Raw genomic sequence first — 7,304 nt, 5'->3', positions numbered from 1 at the left:
CGGCCAGGTGAGGCGGGGCGGGCAGGTGGGTGCCCCTGCGGGGGGGTTTTCTTTTTTTGGTTTTTTGTTGTTTTGTTTTATTTTTGAGATGGAGTCTTGCTCTGTGTCACCCAGGCTGGAGTGCAGTGGTGCGATCTCGGCTCACTGCAACCTCTACCTCCCGGGTTCAAGCGATTCTCCTGCCTCAGCCTCCTGAGTAGCTGGGACTACAGATGTGCACCACCACACCTGGCTAATTTTTGTATTTTTAGTAGAGACAGGGTTTCACCATGTTGATCAGGCTGGTCTTGAACTCCTGACTTCATGATCCACCTGCCTCGGCCTCCCAAAGTGCTGGGATTACAGACGTGAGCCACCTCGCCCAGCACTTTTGTGTTTTTTTTAAAACTTTTTTTTTTTTTTTTTTTTTTTTTTTTTGAGACGGAGTCTCACTCTGTCACCCAGACTGGAGTGCAGTGGCCAGATCTCGGCTCACTGCAAGCTCCGCCTCCCGGGTTTACACCATTCTCCTGCCTCAGCCTCCCGAGTAGCTGGGACTACAGGCGCCCGCCACCACGCCCAGCTAATTTTTTTGTATTTTTAGTAGAGATGGGGTTTCACCGTGTTAGCCAGGATGGTCTCGATCTCCTGACCTCAAGATCCGCCTGACTCTTAGAGCAGTTTTAGGGTCACAGCAAAATCGATTGGAAGGTACAGAAAGTTCCCATACACCTCCTTCCCCAAAGCCAAGCCAAGCCACCCGTTACCAACATCACCTTCCAGAGCAGTGGACTGGTTACAATCAGTGCACTCAGGCCGGGCACTGTGGCTTAAGCCTGTAATCCCAGCACTTTGGGAGGCCGAGGTGGGAGGATCACTTGAGCCTGGGAGTCGGAGACCAGCCTGGGCAACATGGCAAAACCCCATCTCTATAAGAAAAAATTTTTAAATTAGCCAAGCAGTGGTAGTGGCGTGCACCTGTAGTCTCAGCTACTCAGTAGGCTAAGGCGGGTGGATTGCTGGAGGCTAGGAGATTCAGGCTGCAGTGAGCTATGATCATGCCACTGCACTGCAACCTGGGTGACAGAGTGAGACCCTGTCTCTAAAAATAAATACATAAAATCACCACCCAGAGTCTACAATCTCTGTTAGGGTTTGTTCCTGGTGTTGAGGGTTCTGTGATTTGAATGAATGTTGGATGCTGTGTGTCCACCTTTATTGTTCTGAACAAAGAGGCCTCTCCCTGCTGAAAGTCCCCTGTGCTCTGTCCGTCCAGTCTCCTGGAAATCACCAACCTGTCTGTCTCCGTGGATCGGCCTTTTCCAGATTGCCCTGTAGCTGGAATCGCACCGCGTGTGGCTCCTTTCACTTGGCAGTATGCATTGACAGTTCCCCCATGTCTGTTCGTGGCTTGATAGCTCATTTTTTTTTCACACCGAATAATATCCCATGTGGTAGCGTTTTTATTTTTGTTCAATGGTTCTTGAATTTTGCATTCAAGCACAGTTACTAAGCACTTACTGTGTGCCAGGCACTCTGATCGGTCTTTTAGACACAGGGATATGCAGAACGCCGCCCAGTGTAAGCCACAGACAGGAGCCTGTAACGGGAATGAATGGCTGTGTGATTCCAGCCTCATGGGTGCCTCAGAGGCACAAGTGCATCGAGCCATGGGGTGTGTGGTAGGGGCACTGCCTGATCTTAGGAAAAAACTCCCATGCCCATAGAGCCAGTGGCCCCTGGCACCCACCCCTGGCCATAGATCGGCTTTATTAACGTATATTGCATACTTTTTGTCCTTATCACACTGTTCATAACTGAGTTTCTCTCTCTCTCTTTTTTTTTTTTGTTTTGTTGTTTTTTTTGAGCCGGGGATCTTACTCTGTTGCCTAGGCTGTAGTGCAGTGGTAAGATCACCACTCACTGCAGGCTTGACCTCCCCAGTCTCAGGCGATTCTCCCACCTCAGCCTCCGGTGTAGCTGAGAGGGACTTACAGGTGCATGCCACCACACCCAGCTAATTTTTTGTAGAGACAGGGTTTCACCATGTTGCCCAGGCTGGTCTCCAACTCCTGGGCTTAAGCAATCCCCCTGCCTTGGCCCCGCAAGGCACTGGAATTATAGGTGTGAGCCACTGTGCCTGGCTCCCTGAGTTTCATTTCTAATCTGTACTCTTCACGCAGACCTATCTGTCCCTGTGAACCTTGGGCTTTCCTTCAAGGCCATGATCTGATGGCGTTAAGGTTTTCAGAGACTTGGAACAAGGAGCAAGACGGTGGATAACCCCAGGCCCCGACTTGCATCCTCTTCTCTGAGGTTAAAAGTGGTTGTTAGGTGGCCGGGCGCGGTGGCTCAAGCCTGTAATCCCAGCACTTTGGGAGGCCGAGGCAGGCGGATCACAAGGTCAGGAGATCGAGACCATCCTGGCTAACACGGTGAAACCCCGTCTCTACTAAAAAAATACAAAAAACTAGCCGGGCGAGGTGGCGGGCGCCTGTAGTCCCAGCTACTCGGGAGGCTGAGGCAGGAGAATGGCGTGAACCCGGGAGGCGGAGCTTGCAGTGAGCTGAGATCTGGCCAGTGCACTCCAGCTTGGGTGACAGAGCGAGACTCCGTCTCAAAAAAAAAATAAAATAAAATAAAATAAAAGTGGTTGTTGGCTGGGCGCAGTGGTTCACTCCTGTAACCCCAGCACTTTGGGAGGCCGAGGTGGGCAGATCACCTTAAGTCAGGAGTTCGAGTCCATTCTGGCCAACATAGTGAAACCCCGTCTCTACAAAAAATACAAAAATTAGCTGGGCATGATGGCAGGCGCATGTAATCTCAGCTACTTGGGAGGCTAAGGCAGGAGAATCGCTTGAACCCAGGCGGTGCAGGTTGCAGTGAGCCGAGACCACAATATTGTACTCTAGCCTGCGCAACAACTCTGTCTCAAAAAAAAAAAGGCCGGGCGTGGTGTAATCCCAGCACTTTGGGAGCGCCGGAGACGGCAGATCACAAGGTCAGGAGATTGACGACCATCTTGGCTACACGGTGAAACCGCGTCTCTTACTAAAATACAAAAAAAATTAGCCGGGGCGGGCGCGGTGGCTCAAGCCTGTAATCCCAGGCACTTTGGGGGCCAGACGGGCGGATCACTGAGGTCAGGGAGATCGAGACCATCCTGGTGACGTGGTGAAACCCTCTCTACTAAAAAATACAAAAAAACTAGCCGGGCGATGTGACGGGCGGGCCTGTAGTCCCAGCTACTCGGGAGGATGAGGCAGGAGAATGTGTGAACCGGAGACGGAGCTTGCAGTGAGGCGGAGATCGCGCCACTGCCACTCCAGGCCTGGGTGACAAAGCGAGACTCCATCTCAAAACAAAAAAAAAAAAAAAAAGTGTAGCCGGCATGTTGGCGGGCGCCTGTAGTCCCAGCTACTCGGGAGCTGAGGCAGGAGAAGGCTTGAACCCAGGAGGCAGACTTGCAGTGAGCCGAGATCCTGCGCCACTGCCACTCCAGCCTGGGCAACAGAGCGAGACCCACCTCAAAAAAAAAGAAAAAAAAAAAGTGGTTGTTAGGGGCAGGGAGGCGAGAGAAATGGCTCCTGAGATGATGCTGCCAGCATAGCAGGGCCTTGATATGCTGTGAACCTCCCTTAACTGTCACAGCAGGAGGGGCCACCAGAACATCCCAAAGGGTCCAGGGCTGTGACTGAAACTGTTCCTGGCACTCCCTAGAGCCCATGTCCCTTTACAGTGTGTTATGTGCATAGCTCCCCTGGCTCTCTGGAGGCAGCTTGGCGCCAAGGGGAGCCCAGTGCATTGGAGCTGGGGCCCCAGGAAGCCCCCACACAGCTTTGCTGGACGCATTCTTTGTCCAGGCCCTGTGTGAGCAGTGCTTTTTTCCCTGGTCACCTGAACAGCCTTAGAGGGAACCAGAGCTCCCCAGTCTGAAAATGATCGGGGCGGGAAGGTCCTATCTGGCTGTGTCACTATCACTATGCAAGCAATGTTCCGGGGCCTTTACCAATCAGCCCTCCCCTGGGAACCCCTGTGTCCCTCACATGTTCCTTCGGGGTCTCATGCTCCACACAGCAGTCCAGACCCTGGACGGCCTCCTTCCCCACCCGCCTCCACTGATTTGATGTGGCAACTGACTCTCCCAGCTGGGGTGCAGTGCCCTGCCTCGGCCTCCCAAGCACTGCTCTTGCTCCCTGTCAACATGTGGAACTTGCATTTCCCCACCCAGAAAATGGAGCCCTGAGCCCTACACGCCTAGCACCAGTGTGAGTTACTGTGTTTTGGGGACAGTGAGTGCCTGTTATCATCCCTAACCACAAGGAAAGAGGGGTGCACCCAGTTTAACTAGAGTGGGTCAGAGAGGTTGGGAGGGCCTTGGAGTCAGCAAAACATGGCATCTCACCTGCTAATGGATGGCAGTGGTGACTGCATGTGCGTGATTGGTGGTCTCTGCTGCGTGGCCCAGGTGAGGGCCTCCTGAGGCTCAGCAGTGCAGTGGATGCACGAAGGTCACACGTGAAGGAGTGGAGACCCAGGCCCAGCTTGATGCTTACCCTCGAGCGCTGAACCTCCTGCAGTTTGAGACATAAATGTCCCTGGGGAGCAGAGCCTGGTACTGCTCAAAGCCTGTGTTGGGAGGGGCACACAGGTGGGACCCAAAGGTGGGGCTGGAAGCACATGAGCCCAGATGGGACATGTGTCCTGGCATTGTCTGCTTTTTTTTTGAGACAGGGTCTCACTCTGTTACCCAGGCCAGAGTGCAGTGGTGCAGTCACAGCTCACTGCAGCCTCCACTGCTGGGCGCAAGTGATCCTCCTGCCTCAGCTTCCTAAGGAGCTGGGTCTATAAGGCACGTGCCACCATGCCCAACTAATTTTTCAGTATTCTGTAGAGACAGGGTCTATGTTGCCCAGGCTGGCCTCCAACTCCTGGGATCAAGCGATCCTCTCTCCAGCCTCCTGGCATTTGGTAAAACTGCTGACTGATGCTTCTGCACCCCGGGTAGCGATAAGCCGTCCATCTGCAAGTGGGTGTACGTCCATATGTTTTTACTAGGTTACACTTTTTGTCCCGATTTGAGAGTTTTCATCTTTTTTTGTTTTCTTCTTGTTTTGCTCTAATTTAAAGAAACAGGGTCTTGCCCTGTTGCCCTTTAGTATTTTAGGTTCAGGGGTACATGTGCAGGTTGGCAAACTCATGTCACCGGGGTTTGGTGTATAGACGATTTATTTGGTGTTAAAGTATTTTTTCTGAATTTCTCCCTCCCACCGTCACGTAGGCTCCAGTGTCTGTTGTTCCCCTCTTTATGTCCACATGTTCCTATGAGAACATGCGATGTGTGGCTTTCTGTGCCTATATTAGTTTGCTGAGGGTAATAGTTTCCAGCTTCATCCATGTTCGTGCAAGAAGAGGTTTATTATTATTATTATTATTATTATTATTTGTAGATATTGGGTCCTGCAGCATTGCCCAGGCTGGTCTTTGAACTCGTGGGCTCAAGCAATCCACCTGCCTCGGCCTCCCAGATTACTGGGATTACAGACCTGAGCCAAGGAGTCTAAATCTTTTCATTCAGAGCTCAAAAGAGATATTCATAAGGCATTCTGACCTAGTGGGGTGAAGTGCCATGTATCTGTGAAGCTCTAGGACACCTCAACTCTTTGAGCCTCCGTTTTATTTAAAAATTTTAGGGCCGGGCGCGGTGGCTCAAGCCTGTAATCCCCGCACTTTGGGAGGCCGAGGCGGGAGGATCACGAGGTCAGGAGTTCGAGACCATCCTGGCTAACACGGTGAAACCCCGTCTCTACTAAAACACACAAAAAACTAGCCGGGCGAGGTGGCGGGCGCCTGTAGTCCCAGCTACTCGGGAGGCTGAGGCAGGAGAATGGCATAAACCCGGGAGGCGGAGCTTGCAGTGAGCGGAGATCGCGCCACTGCACTCCAGCCTAGGGGACAGAGCGAGACTCCGTCTCAAAAAAAAAAAAAAAAAAATTTTAAAATACAAGGAAGGATGTATTTGCCCTTGCCGACAAAACGTTATGTGATCGAGAGAAAACTAAAGAAGCATAGCTGGCTGGGGGCGGTGGCTCAGGCTTGTAATTGCAGCACTTTAGGAGACTGAGGCACTTGAGAGGCCAGGAGTTCGAGACCAACCTGGCCGACATGGTGAAACCCCATCTCTAAAAATACAAAAATTAGCTGAGCATGGTGGTGCACGCCCATGATCCCAGCTACTCAGGAGGCTGAGGCAGGAAAATCACTTGAACTCAGGAGGTAGAGGTTGCATTTGAGCTGAGATGAGCAGAGTGACGGAGATTGCGCCACTGCACTCCAGCCTGGGCAACAGAGCAAATCTCCGTCTCAAAAAAAAAAACAAAAGGCGTAGATGTTAGTGACACCATCTTCATCCCATGTAGTCGCTAAACGTTTTCTTGACTCCCGTTTTCTATAGTCTGCGCTCCTCCGTGTCTGCGTTTAGCACTTGCAGTGTTGCTGGCGAGATGACAGCTGTCCCTGTGAAACAAGCTGCTGGCTCGGTGTCATGTGTTAAAGCCTGTCTTGAGCCTGAAGGGTGAAGAGTGGTGATTACTCTGAAAAATTTTGGATCCACAAAAAGCCTAGTGTGTCAACATGTCTCCTGTGTGGAGGAAGGGCCCAGTGACTGGAGGTGGCTCTGAAGAAATTGGCGTGTTCCTTTTGTTTAATGTCCCCAGACACCTCCAGATCAGAATGTCCCACAGCAGAGTCTACAGGGGACTCTTAAACTCTTCTTTGCTTAACTATTCTTTCAAAAAGGTAATTGAAAATGGCCATAGGCCAGGCTCGGTGGCTCATGCCTGTAATCCCAGCACTTTGGGAGGCTGAGGCAGGAGGATCACTTGAGGCCAGGAGTTCGAAGGTGCAGTTACCTATGATTGCACCACTGCACCCCAGCCTGGGTGACAAAGCAGGACTGTTTCTCCTGTGTCCTCACAGGGTCAACCCATGCTGCCTGGGGAGAGGGACAGCCTGGGCTCCCAGCCACTGAAGAGGATCCAGGAGGGGAGCCCCTACCCAGGAATTGATGGGGCTACAATAGGAACCCAGTCTGCCTGGCCAGGTGCTGTGCTCTTATGTGACAGCCCACGAAACCAGTCTACTGCCTGACCGTTGTGTTGCTGTGCGGTCACTTTTCTAGGCGAATGGAGGTTTTTGTAGAGAAAGACTTCCTGGAGTGTTTTGAGGACTAGCCTCCCTGCTGAAATAAGTGTGGCTCTGTGTTCTGGGAGGGGCTTGTCCCTGCTGAAATAAGTGTGGCTCTGTGTCCTGGGATGGGCTTGTCC

General features: G+C 52.0%; 1 protein-coding gene across 2 annotated transcripts in view; it reads left to right on the top strand.

Moving 5' to 3' along the window:
• The window catches only part of CHAF1A (chromatin assembly factor 1 subunit A), a 47,392-nt gene that overhangs the window by 36,708 nt on the left and 3,380 nt on the right, over positions 1 to 7,304 (top strand). The window lies entirely within an intron of this gene.

The sequence above is a fragment of the Rhinopithecus bieti genome, unplaced genomic scaffold, assembly GCF_001698545.2.
Source record: "Rhinopithecus bieti isolate Rb0 unplaced genomic scaffold, ASM169854v2 scaffold_28055, whole genome shotgun sequence".
Taxonomy (NCBI): Eukaryota; Metazoa; Chordata; class Mammalia; order Primates; family Cercopithecidae; genus Rhinopithecus; species Rhinopithecus bieti.
The sequence above is the reverse complement of the archived record's forward strand: the minus strand, read 5'-3'. Positions and strand labels throughout refer to the sequence as shown.